Source organism: Eleutherodactylus coqui, chromosome 10 (assembly GCF_035609145.1).
Source record: "Eleutherodactylus coqui strain aEleCoq1 chromosome 10, aEleCoq1.hap1, whole genome shotgun sequence".
Taxonomy (NCBI): domain Eukaryota; kingdom Metazoa; phylum Chordata; class Amphibia; order Anura; family Eleutherodactylidae; genus Eleutherodactylus; species Eleutherodactylus coqui.
In genome coordinates, this window is record NC_089846.1 from 54372171 (window position 1) to 54399933 (window position 27763).

The window sequence follows — 27763 nt, forward strand, 5'->3', positions numbered from 1 at the left end:
GTTCTGTGCCACATTAGCAGGGCCACAGCACAGTTATTAAACTTCTCATGTTCATTGAATATACGCAGTGCTGCCTTTTGGTGGAAAAAAACTGAAAATAATTCTATTTGTCCTGCCTCTGTCCGTCCTAAGGGCGGTGGACACGTGTCGGCTGCGTGTGCAACGTTTAAAAATCAGACGCACCCAGCTACGGTTTACTCCTGGCTTCGCCATTTGCTTTCCTTAATTGGGAAAAAAAATACCTGCTCTGCCAGAGTTAATAACTCTGCTACCCTCACGTTCTGTGACACATTAGCAGGGACACAGCACAGTTATTAAACTTCTCATGTTCATTGAATATACGCAGTGCTGCCTTTTGGTGGAAAAAAACTGAAAATAATTCTATTTGTCCTGCCTCTGTCCGTCCTAAGGGCGGTGGACACGTGTCGGCTGCGTGTGCAACGTTTAAAAATCAGACGCACCCAGCTACGTTTTACTCCTGGCTTCGCCATTTGCTTTCCTTAATTGGGAAAAAAAAACCTGCTCTGCCAGAGTTAATAACTCTGCTACCCTCACGTTCTGTGCCACATTAGCAGGGCCACAGCACAGTTATTAAACTTCTCATGTTCATTGAATATACGCAGTGCTGCCTTTTGGTGGAAAAAAACTGAAAATAATTCTATTTGTCCTGCCTCTGTCCGTCCTAAGGGCGGTGGACACGTGTCGGCTGCGTGTGCAACGTTTAAAAATCAGACGCACCCAGCTACGTTTTACTCCTGGCTTCGCCATTTGCTTTCCTTAATTGGGAAAAAAAATACCTGCTCTGCCAGAGTTAATAACTCTGCTACCCTCACGTTCTGTGCCACATTAGCAGGGCCACAGCACAGTTATTAAACTTCTCATGTTCATTGAATATACGCAGTGCTGCCTTTTGGTGGAAAAAAACTGAAAATAATTCTATTTGTCCTGCCTCTGTCCGTCCTAAGGGCGGTGGACACGTGTCGGCTGCGTGTGCAACGTTTAAAAATCAGACGCAACCAGCTACGTTTTACTCCTGGCTTCGCCATTTGCTTTCCTTAATTGGGAAAAAAAATACCTGCTCTGCCAGAGTTAATAACTCTGCTACCCTCACGTTCTGTGACACATTAGCAGGGACACAGCACAGTTATTAAACTTAGATTATTCATTCACTAGAGGCAGTGGGGCCTTTCGTTTTCAAAAAAGGGAAAAAATTATATTTGGCTGCAGTCTTGCGCCAATTTATTTCCTGCCTGTGAAATCAAATCACTGGTAATACAGCATGCTGAGGGGTAGGGGTAGGCCTAGAGGACGTGGACGCGGCCGAGGACGCGGAGGGCCAAGTCAGGGTGTGGGCACAGGCCGAGCTCCTGATCCAGGTGTGTCGCAGCCGACTGCTGCGCGATTAGGAGAGAGGCACGTTTCTGGCGTCCCCACATTCATCGCCCAATTAATGGGTCCACGCGGGAGACGGTTATTAGAAAATGAGCAGTGTGAGCAGGTCCTGTCCTGGATGGCAGAAAGTGCTTCGAGCAACCTATCGTCAACACGCAGTTCTGCGCCGTCCACTGCTGCAAATCCGAATCCTCTGTCTGCTGCTCCTCCTTCCTCCCAGCCTCCTCACTCCACTACAATGACACATGCTCAGGAGCGGGAAGACTCCCAGGAACTGTTCTCGGGCCCCTGCTCAGATTGGGCAGCAGTGGTTCCTCTCCCACCAGAGGAGTTTATCGTCACTGATGCCCAACCATTGGAAAGTTCCCGGGGTCCGGGGGATGAGGCTGGGGACTTCAGGCAACTGCCTCAAGACCTTTCAGTGGGTGAGGAGGACGATGACGATGAGACACAGTTGTCTTGCAGTGAGGTAGTAGTAAGGGCAGTAAGTCCGAGGGAGCAGCGCACAGAGGATTCGGAGGAAGAGCAGCAGGACGATGAGGTGACTGACCCCACCTGGTGTGCAACGCTTACTCAGGAGGACAGGTCTTCAGAGGGGGAGTCAAGGGCATCAGCAGGGCAGGTTGGAAGAGGCAGTGCGGTGGCCAGGGGTAGAGGCAGGGCCAGACCGAATAATCCACCAACTGTTTCCCAAAGCGCCCCCTCGCGCCATGCCACCCTGCAGAGGCCGAGGTGCTCTAAGGTCTGGCAGTTTTCCACAGAGACGCCTGACGACCGACGAACAGTGGTGTGCAACCTTTGTCGCGCAAAGCTCAGCCGGGGAGCCAACACCAACAGCCTCACCACCACCACCATGCGCAGACATATGATGGCTAAGCACCCCACAAGGTGGGACGAAGGCCGTTCAGCGCCTCCGGTTTGCACCCCTGCCTCTCCCCCTGTGCCCCAACCTGCCACTGAGATGCAACCCCCCTCTCAGGACACAGGCACTACCGCCTCATGGCCTGCACCCACACCCTCATCTCCGCTGTCCTCGGCCCCATCCAGCAGTGTAGTTCAGCGCACCGTCCAGCCGTCGCTTGCGCAACTGTTGGAGCGCAAGCGCAAGTACGCCGCCACGCACCCGCACGCTCAAACGTTAACCGTCCGCGTAGCAAAATTCATCAGCCTTGAGATGCTGCCGTATAGGGTTGTGGAAACGGAGTCCTTCAAAAGTATCATGGAGGCGGCGGCCCCGCGCTACTCAGTTCCCAGTCGCCACTACTTTTCCCGATGTGCCGTCCCAGCCCTGCACGACCACGTCTCCCGCAACATTGTACGCGCCCTCACCAACGCGGTTACTGCCACGGTCCACTTAACAACGGACACGTGGACAAGCACAGGCGGGCAGGGCCACTACATCTCCCTGACGGCACATTGGGTGAATTTAGTGGAGGCTGGGACAGAGTCAGAGCCTGGGACCGCTCACGTCCTACCCACCCCCAGAATTGCGGGCCCCAGCTCGGTGGTGGTATCTGCGGAGGTGTATGCTTCCTCCACTAAAGCACCCTCCTCCTCCTCCTCCTCTGACTCGCAATCAAGATGTGTTAGCAGCAGCATGTCGCCAGCAGTCGGTGTCGCGCGGTGTGGCAGCACAGCGGTGGGCAAGCGTCAGCAGGCCGTGCTGAAACTACTCAGCTTAGGCGATAAGAGGCACACGGCCCACGAACTGCTGCAGGGTCTGACACAGCAGACCGACCGCTGGCTTGCGCCGCTGAGCCTCCAACCGGGCATGGTCGTGTGTGACAACGGCCGTAACCTGGTGGCGGCTCTGCAGCTCGGCAGCCTCACGCACGTGCCATGCCTGGCCCACGTCTTTAATTTGGTGGTTCAGCGCTTTCTGAAAAGCTACCCACGCTTGTCAGACCTGCTCGTAAAGGCGCGCCGGCTCTGCGCACATTTCCGCAAGTCCCACACGGACGCTGCCACCCTGCGCACCCTGCAACATCACTTTAAGCTGCCAGTGCACCGACTGCTGTGCGATGTGCCCACACGGTGGAACTCTACGCTCCACATGTTGGCCAGGCACTATGAACAACGTAGAGCTATAGTCGAATACCAACTCCAACATGGGCGGCGCAGTGGGAGTCAGCTTCCTCAATTCCTTTCAGAAGAGTGGGCCTGGTTGGCAGACATCTGCCATGTCCTTGGTAATTTTGAGGAGTCTACCCAGGTGGTGAGCGGCGATGCTACAATCATTAGCGTCACCATTCCTCTGCTATGCATCTTGAGAAATTCCCTGCAAACCATAAAGGCAGCTGCTTTGCGCTCGGAAACGGGGGCGGGGGAAGACAGTATGCCGCTGGATAGTCAGGGCACCCTCCTGTCTATTTCTCAGCGCGTACAGGAGGAGGAGGAGGAGCATGAGGAGGATGAGGAGGAGGGGGAAGAGACAGCTTGGCCCGCTGCTGACGGTACACCGGCTGATTGCCTGTCATCCTTTCAGCGTGTATGGCCTGAGGAGGAGGAGGAGGAGGATCCTGAAAGTGATCTTCCTAGTGAAGACAGCCATGTGTTGCGTACTGGTACCCTGGCACACATGGCTGACTTCATGTTAGGATGCCTTTCTCGTGACCCTCGCGTTGCACGCATTCTGGCCACAACGGATTACTGGGTGTACACACTGCTCGACCCACGCTATAAGGAGAACCTGCCCACTCTCATTCCCGAAGAGGAAAGGGGTTCGAGAGTGTTGCTATACCACAGGACCCTTGCGGACAAGCTGATGGTAAAATTCCCAGCCGACAGCGCTAGTGGCAGAAGGCGCAGTACCGAGGGCAAGGTAGCAGGGGAGGTGCGGAGATCGAGCAGCATGTACATCCCAGGCAGTGCAACAGTCTTTAAGGGCCTGGCCAGCTTTATGGCTCCCCACCAAGACTGTGTCACCGCTCCCCAGTCAAGGCTGAGTCGGCGGGAGCACTGTAAAAGGATGGTGAGAGAGTACGTAGCCGATCGCACGACCATCCTCGGTGACGCCTCTGCCCCCTACAACTACTGGGTGTCGAAGCTGGACACGTGGCCTGAACTAGCGCTGTATGCCCTGGAGGTGCTTGCTTGTCCTGCGGCTAGCGTCTTGTCGGAGAGGGTGTTTAGTGCGGCTGGGGGAATCATCACAGATAAGCGTAGCCGCTTGTCAACCGACAGTGCCGACAGGCTAACACTCATCAAGATGAACAAAGGCTGGATTTCCCCAGACTTCTGTTCTCCACCAGCGGACAGCAGCGATACGTAAGCAATACGTAGGCTGTACCCGCGGATGGAAGCTACGTTCTCTCTCACCATCCAAAACGGGGACATTTCTGCTTCATCAATCTGTGTACAATATTCCTCCTCCTCCTCCTGCTCCTCCTCCTGAAACCTCATGTAATCACGCCGAACGGGCAATTTTTCTCAGGCCCACAAGGCTCAGTCATATAATTTTTCTAAACAATTTTTATACGTTTCAATGCTCATTAAAGCGTTGAAACTTTCACCTCAACCAATTTTTATTTTAACTGGGCTGCCTCCAGGCCTAGTTAGTTACCAATTAAGCCACATTAACCAAAGCGATTAATGGGTTTCACCTGCCCGCTTGGTTGGGCATGGGCAATTTTTCTGAGGTACATTAGTACTGTTGGTACACCAATTTTTGGGGGCCCTCGCCTACAGTGTAATCAAATCAATTTTTAGCCCACCTGCATTACAGCTGACGTTACATCAGCTGTGTTGGGCACTGCAATGGGATATATTTATGTACCGCCGGTGGCTTCCTGGCACCCACCCATGCTGTGGGTCCACAGGGAGTTGTAACTGCATGTGTCCACTTCTAAAGAACCTCAGTCTGACTGGGGCATGCATTTAATCGGACGTTACCTCAGCTGTGATGGGCACTGCAATGGGATACGTTTATGTACAGCCAGTGGGTTCCAGGGAGCCACCCATGCTGTGGGTGCACATGGAATTCCCATTGCGGAGTTGTACCTGGCTGTGACTATTTATAAAAAACCGCGGTCTAACTGGGGCATGCAGACACCTTGACAGAATGAATAGTGTGTGGCACATAGGTTCCCCATTGCTATGCCCACGTGTGTAGCTCCAGATGGAGGTGACACAGGATTGGATTTCTCATTGCTTCTGTACAGCATTGTGGGCTATCGCCCGCCCCTTTTAAAGAGGGTCGCTGCCTAGCCGTGCCAACCCTCTGCAGTGTGTGCCTGCGGTTCCTCCTCATGGCAGACGCACTTCTAAATAGACATGAGTGTGGCGTGGCATGAGGGCAGCTGAAGGCTGCGCAGGGACACTTTGGTGTGCGCTGTGGGGGGGAGGGGGGGGCGGTTGGGCAGCATGTAACCCAGGAGAAGTGGCAGCGGAGTGTCATCCAGGCAGTGATTGTGCTTTGTTGTAGCTAGTGTGGTGCTTAGCAAAGGTATGCCATGCTAATGATGGCTTTTCAGAAGTAAAAGTTGTTGGGAGGGGGGGGGGGGGGCCCACTCTTGCCGGTATTGTGGCTTAATAGTGGGACCTGTGAACTTGAGATGCAGCCCAACATGTAGCCCCTCGCCTGCCCTATCCGTTTCTGTGTCATTCCCATCACTTTCTTGAATTGCCCAGATTTTCACACATGAAAACCTTAGCGAGCATCGGCGAAATACAAAAATGCTCTGGTCGCCCATTGACTTCAATGGGGTTCGTTATTCGAAACGAACCCTCGAACATCGCGGGAAGTTCGTTTCGAATAACGAACACCCGAACATTTTGGTGTTCGCTCATCTCTAGCTGCTACAAAACGTGCACAATTTTCAGCCTGTATTCCACTGCAGAAATCTTTCCCCATAGAGAGAAGAGAGTCCGCAGTGGAAACGTTGCCAAAATTGATATGTCACGGATTTGAATTCCGTGCCGCATGTCAGTTTCTGCGCGGACTGTCGACAGCATGTGGCCAAGATTTTTGCAAATCTCATCTGCTTTGCTTCTTAGTCTCAGTTTTAAAAATGGATGCGGAACTCCCATGCGGAGGGTCTGCACGGAAATTCCACAGCATTTCCATCCCATGTGACCCCAGCTTTATAGTCTGTTCCTGACTTACTACTTCAGCGGTGCTGTCATGGGTGGGCAAAAAAAGGGATATCTATCTGTCTTAGGCCACTTTTGAATGGGGTCATACACATGAGTGATTCTCCCCCTGGCCACCATCCTTCCCCACTAGATAGCATCATGGTGTGGACAACAAACCCGGCATGTCCTATTTTCAAGCGTACCTTCGGAACACATCACCCATTGTTTTCAATGAGGCCAGCAAAAGCGGACAAGAACTGAGGAAGGGAGAGGTGTGCCCCACTTTTATCAACTTGGGTTTGCTGTCCAGCAGTGGAGGATCCTCTCCTTATGGATTCAAGAAAACCTGATTACCAGTAATCACACATTTGCCCCCAAAAACGTGAAAAAAAAATCAAAAGGATATAGAATTTTGGTATTGTATTCATTCTAAAGTTATGTCATTTATACTGCATAGTGAATGCTGTAAAAAAAAAATAACATACTTTTTTTTTTTTTTCATCCTGCTCTCCAAAAAAATGACTAACAGTTATACAAGTTTTTTGGTACTAATAAAAACTACAAGTCGCCATGCGAAATGCAAGCCCTCATATGTCCCTGGAAAAATGGTTACAGCTTTTGAAAAGGGAAAATGAAAATCCCCAAAAATAGTTTTATTCGAAGTTCCAAAATAGGCCGTGTACCTAAGGGGTTAAAGAAATTGTCACACTGAAAATCTAGCTGTATGTGTAAGCGCACTTCAGACCTGCTACTACAATTCTTGGGGATATAGTCACTGCACACCACTTGGTTCACATTAGAAGTCACATTCCCAGCGGTCGGCGGTAATAGTTTCTAACTTGCCGCTCCATTATTGCCGTGCCTTGGCAGTGAAACACCTACCTTTTTATTTACCTTTTTTTATTATTTCGTCCTTTAATAAAAAGCATCATTCTTCCCTCCTTGGCTCTGGTACCGTATCACAGTTCCTTCTACGTTATACATGTTCCCATTTAATCCTGTTTATCCTCTTCTTTTAGTAACACTACCACTAAAGAATGTGCGCAAAAGACGCTTCAGGAAAACCGCCAAAAAAAAGGTACGTGGCTGTGATGTTCTCAGATTTTTTGGGTGCTGCAGGGAACTTTTTACTTTTGAGTGTCGAAAATACTGCTAAATTGTGACTCCTGCATCCGCAGTACATCGAGTCACCAGATGTAGAGAAAGAAGTGAAACGTCTTCTGAGCACAGACGCGGAGGCGGTCAGTGTCCGTATCCTTTTTATGTCTATTGTTTTCTTAAACTATTTTACTGGTGCGTTTATCTACCACATAGGAATGTGATGGGGAAGAAACCTTAATAGTCCGGGGCTTATTCACACGGGCGTATTCTCCGTTCATGTGCTGTCTGTGTATTTTATAGACCAGTTACATTCTCCTTGTGGAGAGCAGCCAGAAGGTGTGAGGAGCCTTATAAGGCCACACATGCTCCTCTGGGAAATTTGGTACATGGTACAAGCCTCTGCAGCGCCACCTATTAGAAGACAGCATTCCTGCAAGTCAATGTCTGGCACATATCCCAGTCGTATTACAGGACCTGTTAAAAGATCAAAGTCGGACCCTTTGGGTTGTCTTTATTACATATTTTGGACATCAATGCAAATAATGGTTTTTTTTGTTGTTTTTTTTAAGCCTTTTTTATGTGAAAACTGGGAAAAGGAGGGTTGAACATATAAATGTTTTTATATGCTTGCTTTAATAATACACTACAGTGCTGGAGTATGTTGTAATTTTACCGGCGCTGATTAAGCCCTCCTACAGGCAAGGCTTAGGGCCAATGTCCACTTGCACGCATGGATTCCATCTGCTGCATCCCGCAGTGGAATCCAGCGGTGCCCGCATACATGGACAAAAAAACCCTTTTTTTTACCTGTTCAGATCCAGCTCTGGTTTCCTCCATGCCGGCCGAGTCTTGTTTCTTCAGCACGGCAGACTCATGCGCAGTGCAACTTTTTTTTTTTTTTTTTTAAATCTCCGGCTTTTCCGCAAATCCGCGGCACGTCCACGGACAGCTGTGGCTGTGCTGTGGAGCCGACGGCTTCCATTGACTTCCTGTGAGATTCACAGAAAATGGAGCATACTGTTATTTCTCCTTACGCATGCTTTTTACTGTTCTGCAGGCACTAATGCATCCTTATGGGTGGCTTGATTTGCGGATCTCCTGCAAATCACATTCACCCGTGGACATTGGGCCTTAATAGGCTGAAAGACATGACAGCCCTGGGAGCGTTCAAAAGGCTCTGGGCTTCACGGTAATTGTATTCTAACACAACAAATGTAAACTGTCATGTAACCCCAATTGCTTTCCAACTGTATGCCGATGGGAAGCTAGAGGGCGCTGTAGCCTGTTGCTTAGACACCAATGTCTGCATTGACTGTGGCATTTAAGCAGTTAAACGCCTCCAGTTGTACCTTGCTCTGATTGTGGCCATTGCTGGTGGTTGTCGGCTGTCAGAAACAGCTGATAGGCGCCAAGTATGAAGCGGGCTCTGATCCAGATCGATCTGCCATAGGTCGTAAAGGGGTTAAATACCCATTGTCAATGCTGAACTATGATCACTTGCTAGAACGGTGTCCATTGTGTGTATCTATGTATGCAGGTAACTAATTTTGAACACACAAGGTCTTTCTGACATCAATAACACGTACGGTAGAAAACCTAAGCTTTTCATAGGCTGTGTAGCATCACTGGAACTAGAGATGAGCGAGCCTACTCGGCCACGCCCCTTTTTCGCCCGAGCGCCGCGATTTTCGAGTACTTCCATACTCTGGCGAAAAGATTCGGGGGGCGCCGTGGGTGAGTGGGGGGTTACAGCGGGGAGTGGGGGGGGGGGGGGGGAGAGGGAGAGAGAGAGGGCTCCCCCTTGTTCCCCGCTGCTACCCCCCGGATCTTTTCACCCGAGTACTGAAGTACTCGAAAATCGCGGTGCTCGATCGAGTAATTACTCGAAACGAGTAGGTTCGCTCATCTCTAAATAGAACACATCTGCGGTATCAGCAGGGTTGGGGCTCATTCCCACTTGTGCGTTATGGATCCATATTAATTCCATTTTTATTATTGCCGCTATTTCTATATTTTGAATGCGTATTGCTTTGTTTTCAGTGCGCTGCATGTTCCAATATATCCTTATTCACGTGTTAGAAAATACATACATCTGCACAACGAGCCCGTACTGTTGTGTGAAAGGGGTTAGGAAAAGGAAGGCGTGGAAGGATGTTACTAAATGAAGTCTAGTGAGAGGACCCCTGTTGTACCATTGTGTAACCACTGATGATTGAACTGACGGATGGCCAATGGTCAGCGTGGATCCATAGATAGAAGTATATGTTATGTATATGACTTGTTTATTGCTTAGCCTTCTCTGATTGGTGGGCAGTTCTAGTCTTTTTCCTTGACACCAACGTTTAGGATGGGAGGTGATTGCTGAAGATGAGTCCAAAGAAAATGAAAATCTGACCGGCCTGGATGGTTCCCCTGGAATGTCAGGAATGAAGCAAGTACATGGATCTTCAAGTAATTAAAGTTTTTTTTATTGTTTTTGTTGACTTTTATTGTTTGTAAGCATTTAGGTTGTTATATAGTAATTTATTATTGGAAATGACACTTGGCATAGAAAAGGATTCTCTAGTTCTGCACACCAGGTTAAAGTACTCCATGGATTCCCTACAATTATGCCTTTTCTTCTTTAAATTGTCATGATAATGCAAGAACTGAAAAGTTTTCTCTACTGAACAGTTAGTCTGCCTATTAGGCCTAGTGGTCAGTGTGAAAGCTGCTGGATTTTTTTATATATTTAATTTTTGACATTGAAATTAAAAAATAAGCTCTTGCTTCATCACTCATACACATTTAATATCTGACTAAAATCGCACAACTATTTTTTTTTATACTAACTGCATAAAAATGGAAGGTTCTTGGCACATATTTTCATCAAAACATGTCGGCCCATCTGCCATATCCAGGCAAACCTTGTTGGACGCGTTCCTAACTCTAATAAACACCACTCTGTGGCCAAAGGCCTCCTATGCAAGAGTCATGGCAGATAGGCCCATGTTTTGATCAAAATAAGCACTAGGAGCATTGCATTTTTATGTGGTTAGTATAAACAGTTGTAGAATTTTAATCAGCTATTCCATGTGTACGAGTGCTGAAGCATGTGTTTCTGTTACTGTATTTGTTTCAGTCATGGCTTGCGTGTACCTTCTTATTTAATTTTTTGTAAGTGCTGACTATTTGTTCCTCATGCTTCGGTGGATCAGTGGAGAGAGTATATAGCCACATATCCTGATTTCCCTAGGTTCATTTTAGGCTTTTAGCTCAAAAAGAGGTGTCTTTGAGGGGCGTGGCTTGACAAGGCACCGGAACGGCAGCAAACTCCTAGGCTCCGTTCGGCCAAGGCACTTTTTACCTTCTAAAAGCACTTACCGGAGGCTTCACTGCATTCCAAAGCAGCAGGAGGGTCCCAAGACACCAGAGATGCCCAGAAGGAGAGACTTCAAGCAGGCTCCGGTGAGACTGGAGTCCTTCTTTGCAGCGCGCAGGCTCCGCTCCTGTAATGGCCGCCGAGGAGGCATCGGTCCCTGCAATATCGGAGCCGGAGCTGAGGGAAAGCAGCGGAGCCCCAGCGGAGGATGAAGCGGCAGGGAGACAGCTGTAGACACCTGATGAAGCAAGCGACAGCTCCCAGCACAGCATCAGCTCTTCAGATGCTGCAAGGTCAGTCCAGGGGGGGAAGAATAATGCAAAGATGTCCCCACCTAAGATGGCGCCGGCCATGCCGCTTCCCATCACCAGATCTCCAACTAGCAGCCCTGCTAAGCAAAAGCAGAGAATGTCTGCTGAAACGGAGGGAGCAGATGACATGATCACTGCTAATGAAAATATAGCAGAAAAAGGGTTAACTAGCCTTGCAGCAACCAACAGGCCAGCCACTGAGATTTACATTAAAGAGGCAATAATGGCCCTCAGGGACACCATCCAAACTGACATGCTTATGTTAACATCAAAAGTCAATTCCTCAGTCCAAGAAATCAATAACAAAATAGAAAAGAGTGACAAGAAGATGGAGGAGATTGTCGTCTCACATAATTCCTTAATTGATGCGCATAACGATCTAGAAGACAAAGTAAACAAACTTCAGCTCAAACTGACAGATTTGGAGGATCGTAATAGGTGCAATAACGTAAAGATAAGAGGTATACCAGAAAAAATATCTAATGCAGAATTAGCAAATTATATTACGCACTTCATGCAAGCTCTTCTCCCTAACACGCCAGAACATGATCTAAGAATTGACAGGGCCCACAGATTGCCGCGTCCGAAATTTCTGGATGAGAATGTCCCCAGGGATGCGATAGCTCGTATCCATTATTTCAAGACAAAAGAGGAGCTTATGAACGCGGCAAGAAAATTCCAACCTTTTCCGCATCCGTATTCCGAACTGCGATTATTCATAGATCTATCACAAGCTACATTAGAAGAAAGAAGAAAATACGCAGAAATAACCTCAGCCATGAGGAAAGCAAAAATACCTTATAAGTGGGGTTTTCCAACCAAAATAATTACAAATAAAGATGGCAAATACTACATTTTTCTCAACCCCAAAGCCGCCACAGAAGCTTTAGCATCATGGGGAATACCCCTCCAAGCACCACCAAAACCACAGCCCAAACGGGATCCTAAAGCGCGTCAACAAGCCAACAAACAAGACTCCCACGTCCTGAAATGAAACGTTTTCAAGAAACCACCGGTAAATTTATCTCTCTATCCATTGTAGTGCCTGCCTATTGAAGCTGGACTTTCTCCCCCACGAAATATGCAAGTTCAATCTTGCCGTAACCAGTTCGTTCTGTTACTGTTCTGGGTCTTCCACGTTGCAGCTTTCAGCCACCTTCCGTGGCTGCTCTGCAGACCACCATACATGGAGGACTCTGTCTTGTTTTTTTGTATTGTTTTTACAGGCATCTTCAGATTTCTGGATCTCCCACACCCACAGCATTTTCTCCAGTCTCCACCATCATGACTGTGAAGCTATTATCGTTAAATGTCAACGGTCTGAACTCGCCCTTCAAGAGAAGAAGCGTTTGGAAAGAACCGTCTACCCATAACGCGGAAATAGTATGTATTCAGGAGACGCACCTGTTAGATAATGATTGTAGTAGAATGTCACATAGATCCTACCCACAGGTCATCTTTGCATGCGCAAAGAAAAAACATGCGGGAGTGATGTTAGCTTTTAAAGAGGGCACATCGTTCACCATAGAAAAACAAATTTGTGACCCAAGGGGACGTTTTATAATTTTAACAGGTACCTTTAAAAATCAAAAAGTAACCTTGGTTAACACATACGTACCCAATACGAAGCAGATAAGTTTCCTCAATAAATTAATGAAAAAAACAAACAAAATTGCACAAGGGCCAATACTAATGATTGGGGATTTTAACTTAATCCCGGATAAAGACATGGACACTACCAACCCTACAGTCAAAAGAAACGCCACATTGAATAACTGGTTGTATAGAAACGCGTTGTATGATTCATTTAGATGCTTTAATGCTTCGGCGAGAGAGTACTCGTACTACTCGCCGAGACACAGGACTTTCTCCAGAATAGACTTGTGCTTGGTGGAGAAACCACTACTATCATCAGTTACAAAAGTAGAAATTGGTACCGCTACGTGGACCGATCACGCCCCACTAGCCATACATCTAAATATAGACTGCCCTAACAAACCCAACAAAACATGGAGAAATAATGTATATCTGATGACTATTCCAAAATACAAAAAAGAAATTCAAGAAGCCATATCGGAATATTTTGAATTTAACGATGTCCCACAGACGAATCCAATTATACTATGGAATGCCCATAAAGCGTTCATAAGAGGCATTCTGATAAAATTGGGGTCCAAATATAAAAAAGACAAATCAAAGAAAATAGATGAGTTACTTACAAATCTTCACCTTAAAGAAAGAGAACTCCAAACTAACCCCTCTAAAAAAACGCATGACGACATGCACAAAATTAGACTAGACCTTCGTAGATACCTGCTGGGCGACTTTGAGAAAGAAGTAAATGCTCAAAGAGCTAACGTATACACATCATTAAACAGACCCTCACGTTGGATGGCCAACCTATTAAAGAAAAAAACTATAAAAGCTAATATTCCTTATATTTGGAGTCACCAAAACAAAAAAACTAAACTGACTCATCCAAAGCAAATAGCGAACGCATTCTCGTCGTACTACAGCAGCTTGTACAATTTAAAAGAGGACGCCCAAACGGTCCAGCCTAATAACACCTCAATTCAAAACTTTCTCAAATTGGTGAACCTACCATCTTTAAACCAAAAACAGGCGGAGATGATGGACGAACCAATTACCATTGCCGAGGTATCCAAGGTTCTAAACTCTTTGAAAAATAATAAAGCACCTGGCCCAGACGGGTATTCTGCGGAATACTTTAAAAATTTCTCAAAGCCATTAACAAAATATATGACGGGTATGTTCGTAGAGGCCATGCAAAAGGGCACTTTTCCCCAAGAAATGTTACAGGCTACAATTGTAGTGCTACCAAAACCCGGGAAAGAACCGAACTTCCCAAAGAATTTTAGACCTATATCCTTGTTAAATACTGACATTAAAATATATGCTAAGACTCTTGCACAACGCATTCTTCATGTTCTTCCATATATAATCCATTCGGATCAGATGGGATTCGTAAAGGGCAGACAGGCCTTGGACAGCACCCGAAAAATTCTAAACTTATTACACTTGATAGAAAAAACACAAACCCCAACTATATTGTTAACATTAGATGCCGAAAAGGCTTTTGATAGGGTCCATTGGGGGTATATCTTTAAAACGCTAGAGAAATTTGGATTTGGTGAAAAAATCACATGTGCTGTCCGGGCTTTGTATTCCTCCCCAACTGCAAGGGTCCTGGTGGACGGTGTGCTTTCTGACCCGTTGTCAATTACCAACGGTACAAGGCAGGGGTGTCCGCTGTCCCCACTTTTGTATGTAATGGCTATTGAGCCTCTGGCGGAACTGATTCGCGTTGACCCGAATGTGAGGGGTGTTCCGGTGAACCACAGGCAGTACAAATTGGGACTGTTCGCTGACGATGTAATTTTGTCATTGACTCATCCCTTGGGTTCACTGCGTTCTGCCTGTGCGATACTGGAGCACTTCAATAGGGTCTCTATGTATAAGCTAAACGTGGACAAGTCTCTCATACTAGTCATGAACCTGCCAAGAAATCTAAGAGAGGAGATTCAAGCGGAGTTCCCATTTGTGTGGCGAGAAAAAAGCATCCCATATTTGGGAATAGTCTTGACACCGCTACTTAAAAATATAGAAAATGAAAACTATCCCAAACTACTAAATACTACTCAAAAAGAGATAGACCACCTTGCTAAGTTAAACTTGGCATGGTTTGGAAAGATCATGGCCTATAAGATGAAAATCCTACCTCTAATACTATACTACTTTAGAGTCCTGCCTATTTCTATATCCAACTTTACCTTAAACAAATTCCAAAGACAGCTGAGCGCATTCATATGGAATGGGAAGAAGCCTCGCATAGCCTTATCGGTTCTGTCCTTGCACAGAAGAAATGGAGGCGCGGATATACCCAACATAAACGCATATTACAAAGCTACTGTATTGAACCAATCAAGACAGTTGCTGCCTACCAGCGGCGACTTGGGTTGGCCTACCATAGAGAGAGGTTTTTTTAAAAAACATCTCAGGCCAGGCTTTAATGTATGCTATCTCAGTCGAAAAATATTTATACCCAAAAAAATGAAAACTACAAATTTCCGAGACACCCGTGACTTTGCGTACCTCAATTGATATGTGGGGAGGGCTTTCGGACAAAATTGGGTCGGAGGATAACATGAGCAGACCTTCACTACCCATAGAAATATTAAACCTATACCTGCCAGACATGGATTTGAAGCCTTGGATAGTCAGAGGTATTAAGCGAATTGGGGACCTGGCAGTCTCAAATAAAACCAAAAGTTTTAATGAACTACAGCTTAACTACGACCTCCCAATAAGTGAAATCTTCAACCATTTGAAGATAAGCTCCTTCTTGAAAGACACATCTTTACATAAAATCGCACTCCCGGCGTCACTAATAAGCATAATTAATCTATCAGGCTTAAAAAGAAAGTCTGAAACAAGAATATTTTACGACATTATGACTAACAATACATTCTTGAAAAAAAAATCATTTATGATAAGTTGGGAAAAAGAATTGAAAGCAAACATACCAGAAAACTCATGGGCTAGAGCTCTGTCGCTGGCCTCCAAATCCACAAAAGGTTTTGGTATACTAGAAACCCAAACCAAACTATCATTAAGATGGTACTACACACCTTCATTAGTTTACAACAGATCGAAGATAGGAAACGGTTTGTGTTGGAGGGAGTGCGGTCAAAAGGGAACACTTGCTCATATTTTTTGGTCTTGCCCCAAGCTAAAACCGTATTGGGACAAGATATTCACTTTCCTGGAACACACATTTGCAATCACTATACCTAGAAGAGCAACATTAGCTCTACTACTGGTGGGATCCGAAGACCTCCCAAGACAAATAAGACCTCTGCTAGCGCACTCCTTAATGACAGCTAAAACTATAATTGCAAAGTATTGGAGGAAACCAGAACCCCCAGAAATAGAGGAGTTCAAACACCGATTGGCAGAACAATACGCTAGTGAAAAATGGCTAGCGTTTCGTAACAATACGATTAAACAGTTTGACGCACAGTGGGAGTTGTGGAGATCTAAATATGATCATTGACAATACAATATACTCGCAGATGCCATGTTTATTGTTCAACGTTCAATGTTTATTGTTTACACCTTATAGATATAAACACGAATATACATTTCAGTACACTATGCTTATCTCATTATATTCTGCTATGATTTTTATTGACGTCTACGATACTATGTTTACCAATGCAATTTCCATAGACAGATCCACCATAAATAATCGGTGTTGCGTCATGACTTTCTTTGTTATCCAATTTCTTGTAAAGCTGCTCGCAACGTCTATGACTTATTGTACTGCTATCTGTTCCATTGCTAATTTTTTGTAATGTATTAATAATCTCAATAAAAACTATTACAATAAAAAAAAAAAAGAGGTGTCTTTTAGAATTAGGAGCCCAACCCATCCAATAAGGTTCAGCGGGACATGACAGATGGGCCCACATTTTGATCAAAATGTGTGCTAAGAATCTTGCATTTTTATAGGGTTAGTATAAACAATAGTTGGGCAATTTTAATCAGATATTAAATGTGTACGAGTGCTGAAGTGCGCCTTTCTGTTACTGTATTTGTTGCAGCCATGGCTTACATGAGCTTTCACATTTAATGTGTTTCTAAGTGCTGACCTTTTTGTTATCACCAATTCCCTTTAGCAAATTACCTAAATTCTTCATTTACAGTAAATTAAAATGGCTGTTTTTTCAGGATATGCAATAGAAGCCCTTTATTTTTTTCCATATTTTTCCATAGTGAAGTTGATGAAAATCTACACTATTATTACCTTTGCACAGGCTTTGAGGCTTCTTTCCCACAAGCGTATATCGGCCGCCGTTTTCATGGCCGGCCAATATACGCTATGTTGGGAGAGATAAAACTGGTGAATGGGCGCACAAATCAAACGTTTGTGCGCCCATTCAGACGGCATGGGTCCCGGCGTATATACGCCAAGACTACCATGCTGTTGCCTCTTTCCCCTCCCTCCCCATCGCAGGCTCACCTCTGCTCTCCTCCCCTCTCGTTCTTTGCGAGGGGAGGGGCGGAGCTAAGCGTTATCCCGTCTCCTCCCATTGATGGCTATGGACAAGGGGCGGGGAGAGAGCGGGATCTAAGCTCCGCCCACATCCTGCCCCTTGTCTTCAGCCAGCAATTGGAGGAGACAGGATGGCACTTAACTCTGCCCTTTTCCCGCCCCCTCCCATTGCAAAGAGCCAGCGGGGAGGAGAGCAGAGGCAAGTCTGCACTGAGCGAGGAGAGCAGAGGGAAGGAGTTTAGCAGCCACGCTGCTAAACTCCCTCCGGCTACTGCCATGGGCTTCCATAGGAGCCTATGCAGTGGCCGACGCATTCCAGCCCAAAAGATAGTTCCAGGACTATCTTTTTGGCCCGACCTAAAAACGCCTGGCGTTATATTGGCCGGTCGCTTTTACATATCATGAATACGGCCATGTGATCTGATGCATTGGAATCCAGTGCATAAGATCACCGCGTATATCAGCCGTCTGTGAAAACAGCAGGCCGATATACGCTTGCGGGAAAGAGCCTTTAGAATAGGTTCATCAATGCCTTTATTTTATATTGATTAATTCCATTTGCTTTCCTAAACCTTTTCAGTGGAACGAGATGAACTCCGTGAGATCTTTAATGACATTAGTAGCAGCAGTGATGGAGAGGAAGAGGAACGGCAAGAAGAAGAAGACTTGAACATTATGGAAACGGAAGATGAGCAAAGAGGCCGTCAAAATGGCCAGGATGGGGGAACCAACCAGATAGGTGAATGTTAACAATTGAAATAGTTGTACATACTGCATGACGTACACGATTGTCAGCTAACCTCTTCCACACACATGTACTGCTCAGGGAAGGGACCATTTTAGTACTTGCAGTGGGTATTTCTGTGTCTGTGAGCATGGCGGCAGGAGGTATTAGGCTGAGTTCCCTCTGGGCGGAATTTCCATGCAGACTTTCTGCACGGAAATCCCTCCTGCGGCTTCTTATCCCGGGTAAAAGAAGCAGCAAAGTGGAGAACATTTGCAAAAATCTCATTCACATGCTGCGGCCAAGCTGCGCTGAAACTGACATGCCACGCGGAATTCAAAGCCACGGCATGTCAATGCTTTCCCCGTTTTCACGGTGGCCGCTTTCCTTTCTATGGGGAGAGATGGCCGCAGCGGAATGCAGGTGGCCAAGCCGCTTAAAAATCCACGGGTTTTGAAGTTGCATTTCTGCCACGAGAATCTCGCGGTATTTCCATGCGGTCATTCCGCGAGATTTCCGTGGGATTTCGGTCCTGTGTGACCCCAGCCTTAGGGTTTTGAATATGCAATCAGTGCTTCCACAACAATTTACCATTATGAACTTAGATATACAGTATGCATAAAAAACAATGAGTCAATGCCGCTATAGAAGCATGGTTATGTTCATACTAGAGCCATGACTTCTGCTTTTATGGAATCCATGAGACATCTGTCGCGATCCTTTATGATGCATTATCCGCCCCTCACAGAGGATTATAATTGGTCCATTAGGTTTGTTGTGCTGGATAATGGATAACAGTCTGGCTCTTCAGCTTTTTTTACCCAAGTATAAACAGGGTTTTAAATCATAAAATTACTGGTGCCGCAGTTAGTACTAGTGGAGCTCATTACTTACAAATTTACGATTTAGACATGACATCCACCAACGACATTGTGAAGCGTCCAAAAACCATGTTGGCATGTTGCCAATTCAGTTTTTAACCCCTTAAAGACCAGGCTGTTTTGGTCCTAAAGGACCAGACACTTTTTAGGGATTTTACCCATGTGGCTTTTACTGGCCTATTTTTTTTTTCTTTTCAGCAACCAAAATTATTTTTACTGTGCCCCCCCCCATAATAAATATATATATATATATATATATATCTGTATCTTTATCTTTTTTCACTAACTATTGGGGGTAAAAAGCTAGAAACAAACAATTTTTCTAACGTTTATAGTTGTTTTGTTTTTTAAATTAATCTATTTACTCTAAAATGAAGTATGTGAAATGAGATCCTCATTTTCTTTCGTACGTTTTGATGTACAGTATATTATGTATAGTTTTGGATTACAGGGTGCGTATGGCCATTGTTCTGGTCGGCGGTGGGTCGTTTGCATGGAATTTTTATATTCTGTAAAAAAAATTTTAAATGTATTTATTTTTATGACTTTTTTATGAAGAAAAAAAAAATTCCCAGCTGCACGTTGTGATGGCCAATTCATATGCACAAAGTAGGCCAAAGACTAAAGAACTTGTCAAAAAAAAAAATCTCTATAGCCAAATACATACCGCTTCAGAAGGGCTCCACAGATATTCACCCAGCAATAGAATCCAGTACTAGTAGCGCCCCGCCCACCAGAAGATTCCCGTTTCTTTTGGGTACCCCCTCGTATGCTGTGGAATCAGTTTTGTGCTGATTTGTTTCTGAATACATATTTTATTTTTTATTTCCCTTTAGTGCTAGAACTGCAGAAACAAGTAGAAAATTTACAGAAGAAACTACGGGAGACTCAAGAAAGAAGGAAACGTCAGGAAGAGCTGATCATGAAAGTGGAGAATGTCGCTCTTAAGGTGAGGAGAAAGGAGTATTGCTACTACCCCGTATTTGTGAGAGGTCATAATGGTGTTAGAATAGTATTCTCACCTTTCTTTATCATCTGTAACCCCTCAGACACGTTTACAAGCAGTCCTTGATGAATTCAGGCAGCAGGAAGACCGTGAGAAACAACAGAAATATTCTACAAAACCAGATTGACGCGATGTTCCCTACGCGAACATAAAATGGGTGCATTCACATTTGTGAGGTTTCCCTGCATGACACCGCATTGCGATGCTATGCAGGGAAAGAATCGCAGCATGTCCTTTCTTTTTGCGATTATTGCCCAGTGTTCCCAATGGGGCCGGCGGCAGCAGCGCTGACTGCATTGATAACAATGGGAGAGCATGCGATCCCCTGCCATGGCTGTGACAGCTGCGCCGGGGAATTCCTTCAGCCCCGTAGGGATACGAGTCTGTTTTCATGTGAAAACTCCTCGCATCCACAGGTTTCCACATGGATCGCGAGGGCGATCAGGCCATGATTCACGGCCCCATAATGCCCTTGTCAGTGTAAAGGAGCCCTACTCTCTCTAGCAGCGCTGTTGGCTGAAGCACAACACCGCCACTAGAATTAACATAGGAACTTTGACCTTGTCTGATAGGTGACTCCATGTATCAAACTCACATTGTATGATTTTATGGCGGTGGTGAGGATGTAACAAATCTAATGACGCCAAAATCTTCCACCAAAGGTCACATAAAGGGGTCAAAGTGTGGGGCAAAAAAAAAAGCCTGTAGGCTTTTTTATATTCGATGTTGGTCGTCTTACCTTTCTACATTCCAAGTGCTTATTTGTGTTCTATTCTCGAGCAGTTTTAATAAATACATGATTTAAATAATTTTCTGATGATATCAGCAGGTTTTACATAGTAACATAATTACTTGGGCTGAGCAACATATCTCTCCAATTGCAACTTTATGCACTATCATTATTAACTCCCACTACAGTTTATTGGCTCCGGGCCTTTTTGAATGCTGCTATAGAATCTGACATTACTACTTTTCAGGGTAGAACATTTTATAATTTGACTACGCTAAACTGTAAGGAACCCTTCGTGTCTGATGGCTTTCCTTAAAGCGTAAGGAATCTTCCTCATTCCTTCATACAGTTCTTTGTATTGGCCACACATATAAGTGTAAATACGATCCACCTTTAAGGCATCTTTCTTCCAAGCTAAACAAGTCCACTTTTTCTAGCTTCACATTATGAGAAATCTCCCATGCTAAAATCTTATTGGCTTTGCAGCTGCTGCTAGACATTAAGTACAGCTTATTTAATCAGAATACCCCAGGATGCACATGGGTAAGGTGGTGGGATTGGGGATGAGGTGAGAGAGGATTGGGTCAACTTAAGATAGGGGATAGATATCTGATCATTGGGGGGTCCGTTTGCTGGAACCCTTACTGATTTGGAAGAACTGGAGTCCCTGGGGTCCTCGAATGAACAGAGCAGTGGTCATGTGTGTGCACTACTAGTCCATTCAGTTCTGTGGGCAAGTTGCAGATAGCTAAGCACTTGTGCTTTGCTATTTCTGGCAGTCCCATAGAAATGAATGGAGTGGTAGTGTGTACATTCCCAGTGGTTCCCCACCAATCAGATGCTTCTTTTCTATCATGTAAATAGGGCAGGAGGTGGTTTTGTGCCACACACCTTTAAATGTTATGGACCCCATTTGCGGACATTTTAAAAAAATATTTAAATGCATGTTATGGCTCTGTCCACCTTCGCAAGGCCAGCCTTCGGCATCATGTTTACTCCATAGATGTGCGACTCCTATGTCCAGGACTTGCTCATGCACAGACAGAAGGCACACTGCATCTATGGAGGGGTCATGATGACATGTTGGTTACAGTACTAAAACTGGCGCCGTCCAGAAGGCTGGTCGTGTGGAGGGGCTGTGATTTGAACAATAAAGACATCAGCACACGTTGCGCTATCTTGACGATATGTATTTGTGAGGAAAACCATGTTTTGCCCACATTTCAAAAAAATACCTGCTAGAGATCAGCCCCTCGGTCTCCACCTTGTCGACTATTAAAGGGAGTTTGTCTTTAGAAAAAAATAATCAATACTTGCCTATTCTTTCCCAGGCAGCCACCTTACCAGATCTTCTCCTCACCGATCTTTTCCTGTCACCTGTTGCTAGCCGGATCCTCTTCTTCTGTTTTGGGCGTCCATTACCTGCAGTTCACTTCAATGACATAGCATTCATTGCCTAGCAGGGAATGCCAAACCCTCGGCAGCCTGCTTTAGTATGCATGCTTGATATCTTCCCGCTAGTGTTTCATATAGCATATGAAATGCTAGTGGCGAGACATCGTACATGCGCAGCCGTGTTAAAACTGACTGCCATGGATTCTGCATTCCCTGCTAGGCAGCGAATGCTATGTCACTAGTGACCGGGTACATTGTCCTGCAGGAAGCAGAATGCCGGCAATGTACGTTCCGTCACAGGAAGAAGAGGATCCAGGCGGCTGAAGGTGAGGTGATCCGAGGGACTGGAGGAGCAAGGAGAAGATCGGTGAGGTGAAGATCTGGTAAGGAGGCTACCTGGGGAGGAATAGGTAAGTATAGGTTTTTTGGTTTTTTTTTCTTCTAATGACATAACCGCTTTAAATTTTCCATGGTCAACTTTTAGAGGGCTGATATCAGATTTTGTTTTCTTAATTTCAAAGTCCTAATAATGATTTTCACATTACCATTCCTCTGAAGTTTTTTCATTGCCTTTCAACTATTTCTTGGAGAGAATTGGAGGTCCATGTCTTCATAGGACTTCAGTTATATAAGATGTGTATGGCTAAAACATGATGCTTTATCCTGTTGTTGGTGTAGTTGTAGCACTGCATAGCTGTATTAGCTTTGTTACACTATTAAGTGTGGGGGCTACAATCCCAATAGGATGGGCAATTACATTTTGCATGAGATGTGCTTCTTGCAGGCCCTTAATCCTTTTGCTCTCACTGTAAGGCTTCCTAAACACGGGCAGGTGCAATATTGATAGATGCAATATTTATAGATGCTCTTCCGGTGGTGCAGAGAGTCGTCCGCACCTGCAGTGCGGCCGTCTTATCCTGCAGTAACACGGGCGCATCGGCGCCCGGATGCGCCCGTGTGACTGAGTCCTGCGGGAACACTCACTATGAAAGTGTGATTATTCTCGGTAAGAGAAACCAATAATCTTGTAGATATGATACCTTTTAATAGCTAACAAATATACATGCTGTTAGTGTGAGCTTTCAGATCTTCTATGGACCCTTCCTCAGGCTTAATCTGAGGAAGTGTCCATAGAAGATCCGAAAGCTCCCTATAACATAATGTATGTTTGTTAGCCATTAAAATGTATCATATCGACAACATTACTTGGTTTTCCTTACTGAGAACAATCACATGTTGCTCTACAGGCTAACTTGGTACCAAACTTTTTTTTCTCATTTTACTCATGTAGTACCTTTTCCTTATTTTTTCCATTGAGCTTTCCATGAGCCTCTTACACCAGCCGTGTACATGGTTTAAATTATTCTCTGGGACTAAAAACTGCAGCTTGATACTTTGTCTAGATTAAGTGAGTGATTGTGAAAAACCAGCATGTAGACGTCGGTATCCCTGCGATTGGACACAGATCAGAACTCGGTTATCATGCGGATAGTAGAATGATGAGGTGCATGTTTCACATACCTTGGAATGTACAAATCAATGTTTTAGACAGATGTCTATATAATGATAGAGTTGTGAAGCCAACTCTTTATTGATTATACAGCGCAATAAAAGCATTAAACAGGTAAAAAATAGCAAAGTACGGGTTTCCAATATTTTTCCATCATTATTTTGCCCAATAAATACAACCTAGCGGTTACTATAAAATTAAGTCTTACTGATTGTGAAATGCGATATGTTTGTATTACGTAACGGGCAACACGAAGTTAAGAGGAAAGAAGGAAATTTATTATAGAACAGAATCAATAGAAGACTAGTACTGGCATTATTAGCATTGTTATCAATTAGTGGGAGGTTCTCAATGGAAAATCTGACATGATTAATTCCTTCTCCCCTTTGCTGGCATGATGGTGCTAGTCCAGTTGGTTGCTAGGGCATAATGCCAAGCAGCTAAAGCAGACAGCAGTGCAACCCTAGCAGCCAGTTTGTCTTGGCACGGAACTGCTATAATTGTTGGATATACGTATTGTATGGCTCCAGGACATCACTTCATTCACTGTTTCCTAAATGTTATGTCCGCTGAGTGTAAGGCACAACTGCTCTACACGATCCACTCCCTGTTGTATGTACATTGCTGTTCTGACACTCACTCCTTGTGAGTGTCAGAGAGAGACTATCTCAATGGCATAATCTCTTGGCAGATGTAAGGGATGCTTCTAAATGCAGAGCCTGCCTGCTCTCTCGTATGTTCTCAGAACACAGTAAGATGTTTACTTTTACATACGAGCAGAACCTATGGCTCTTGAGGAAAGTAGGCAAGACATTGCTTCAGAGCGTATGAAGTGGGGAATCAAAGGGCCCCAGGAAAAGATGGCGCGCAAGCACCATACAGACGCAGCCTAATGGGTGTCTAATAGTAGCCGTAAATAAGAATAATGCTACAAAGGGGGTTTAACGTGTGTGTGAAATTCTGCAGGGATTTCTGATGATTGATTTAAATGGAAGAAATGTATAATTGGATGTGTACGACATCCGGATCCCCAACTCACCGCCAAACTGGCAACTGAACGAAGAGGCAAGGGTGCGTTGGGATTCTCAAACCCCACTTCCTTCAATCTTTATTTATGGGTTAGTGATAAATAATTTTCACAAAAGACAACACATGTAATTCAAAAACAGATGTGTATTACTGATTGTTAGAGTGAAACATCTAATATTTTTCTTTTATCTCTTTGAGGGTGCTTTTCATAGAGAGACTCTCACCTACTAGCACTACAAGCTAAGTTTATGGGCTTAAAGTAGGTGAAGCCCTGAGTCCGGAGATCTAATTGTTATACTTGCTTTCCCAGTTATACCCCCGGTGTGAGCGATGGAAGTCACCACTCAGTGCATTGAACAGCGCTGCTCAGTAGTAGTATGAGAACAGGCGGACTACTTAACAGCACCGCGCAATGCATTGAGCGGCGACTTCCACCGCAGACATCGGGGGAATTACGGTATAGTCCTTACATCCCTGGACTTGGCGCTTCATCTACATTTAGCCCATCAACTTAGCTTGGCTTATAGGGCTAAAAGTAGGTGACAGATGTCCTCTAACCGTACCCTACTTTTGACCTCAACATGTGCAAAACAGTTAGAGGTATATTTCGTGCACCGCTAATAATTGTATGTTTTCTTCTTAGGTGACATCATTGCAGGAGCAGCTTGAGGCCCTAATAGAGAAATGAGGAACAAACTACGGAATAACACAGCAAAGCTCTGTAATCTCTCAAGTACCGGGTGATCTTCAGGCAGATGGGTTGGAAGATGATGGCTGATACATGTTGACTCATTTAAGAAATAACTGATTCCCAATAAAGATTAGATGGAAATATATTTGTGAGGCGCAACTACTTAAATATTGAGTGAAGACTGCATTCCTGTACGTCATTTATACATGTTTTGCTATGTGACAATTCCACAAGTAAAGAGGGTTTTCCATGATACACTTTTACTGTAAGAACAGGTTCTCCATGTTGGAGATAAAAAAAAAAAAACAAGCTCCTATTCGCTTCTCCCCGCATTGCCCTGCCCACAGCGCCAGATCTCTGCTATGATGTACTGTTTACAAGCTGCTGCAGCCAATCACAGAGCACAACAATTGAGCGCTGGCTCTGTCGGTCAGGAGGGGAGTATAAGCTCGTTTGTTACTTTCCAGCATGGTGAACCTGTTTTTACAATAAAAGAAAATGGAGTTCTAATAATCCCTTTAATGTCAGCAAATCAAGAACAGACATTTTTATGTTAAACGTCTGAAACTAGTAGTTTCAATCTATCTTTTAATCATTAAAAATGCTTTTAATTTTGCTCTGATTTTTGAGTTTTCTTCCAGTAAACGCTTCTGTATCCGTAAACAATCACCTGCGATAACCTTCCTGTCCAACTTACAATAGCCTTCTGCATTTAAAAGGGTTATCCAGGGACAGAATTTTTAAAAAACTGTTCACAATGCTATAAAACAAGCAATAGTCTTCTCACCTGATCGCCTGCCACTTATGTGCCACCAGTACCTAGCCCTATGCTAGCTTCACTTCCACCTGCAGCAGCGATGACTTCCGAACAATAGGACATGTGACCGCTGCACAGCTAATCATTGGCCAAAATAAGCAGGTGCCTGGCTGTAGTGGTCACAAGTTCCTGGTGTCTGTAATGCCATTGATGGCTCTTTGCAGTCAGAAGAGACGACCAGCAGGAAGCCCCGGCACTGGCAGAACAGGAGTGGAGGGGGCTGGAGAGGTGAGTATGGCTAGTATTAAGATACTTTTTGGCCCCAGATAACACTTTTAAAGTGGTTGCCCACCTTCTAACACCATATGTTTTTGTTTTTTTAGGTCCACAATTTTTTGCTTTAGTTACTTAAAGGGGTTGTCTCATGAAAGCATGTGGGGTTCAGCACTTCTATATGGCCATATTAATGCACTTTGTAATGTACATCGTGCATTAATTATGAGCCATACAGAAGTTATTCACTTACCTGTTCCGTTGCTGGCATCCTCGTCTCCATGGATCCGTCTAAAATCACCTCTTCTGGCGATTTTAGACGCGCTTGCGCTGTGTGGTCTTCTCCCTTCTGAATGGGGCCGCTCGTGCCGGAGAGCTGCTCCTTGTAGCTCCGCCCCGTCACGTGTGCCGATTCCAGCCAATCAGGAGGCTGGAATCGGCAATGGACCTCACAGTGAAGATCCCGGCGGCCATCTTACTAAGGTAAGTAAGAAGAAGGAAGAAGTCGCCGCAGCGCGGGGATTCGGGTAAGTACTACCCGTTTTTTTTTTTTAACACATGCATCGGGTTTGTCTCGCGCCGAACGGGGGCCTATTGAATAAAAAAAAAAACCGTTTCGGCGTGAGACAACCCCTTTAATATATCTTTATAGCTTTCAAAACTTCATTTTTTTCCGATTCAGATCTCCAAATTCCCTGCACAAACCGGCATATTGTTTGTACAATCTCAAAACTCAAAAATTACACATTAGTGAAAAGAGCATGGCAGCTCGATGCGTAGCGTCTGTAGGCAGCACACTGAAATAACAAAATGCTCTTTAACCCCCCTACATGTCTTAAGCCCCATTTACATGGGATGATTATGACTCAAAAGTCGCTCAAACAATTTTTTGAGTAGTGATCGTTTGCTTTTCAGCCGATCGATGATTTTATGTTAAGATTAAAATCCATCATTTGGCCGGGCAGCTGATGGCAGGGACCGCACGCTCTGATTCTCCACGGGAGCGATGATGACCTTGTTTTCAGCTGCAGTTCTGTGGCAGAACGAAGGGGCTGTATGCAGATAACAGACCACCTGCTGTTGTCTGCATACAGTGAAGGGAGGCTCATTTGCATGCAAAAGAAGCTAATAAGCTACTAATGAGCATTTGTGCCCATTAGCAGCTTATGCAAAATGATCGCTCAAGCTATCATTCTCCCATTCTTTTGAACGAATTTTAAGTGATCATCTTTGCATGTAAATTGGGCTTTAGACTGTTCACATCTATGCCGAAGGTTTGGTTCAGAGCCTCTACTGCAGAGTCCGTCACATTCAATAGAAAGAGTAGCTGTCCTAGTCCGGCACAGTATTGTGGCTCCAATTAAAACTGGAAGCTACAACGCTGATGTGGACAGAGTGTTGGTAGAGGCAATTTTAGTCATTTGTTTGTATGACAGCTTTCTATAACACCACA

General features: G+C 45.0%; 1 pseudogene; it reads left to right on the forward strand.

Annotated features, from left to right (window-relative positions):
* LOC136580438 (transcription initiation factor TFIID subunit 7-like) overlaps positions 1 to 25421 on the forward strand; it is a 49688-nt pseudogene extending 24267 nt beyond the window's left edge.
* Positions 25422 to 27763: the final 2342 nt, after the last annotated feature.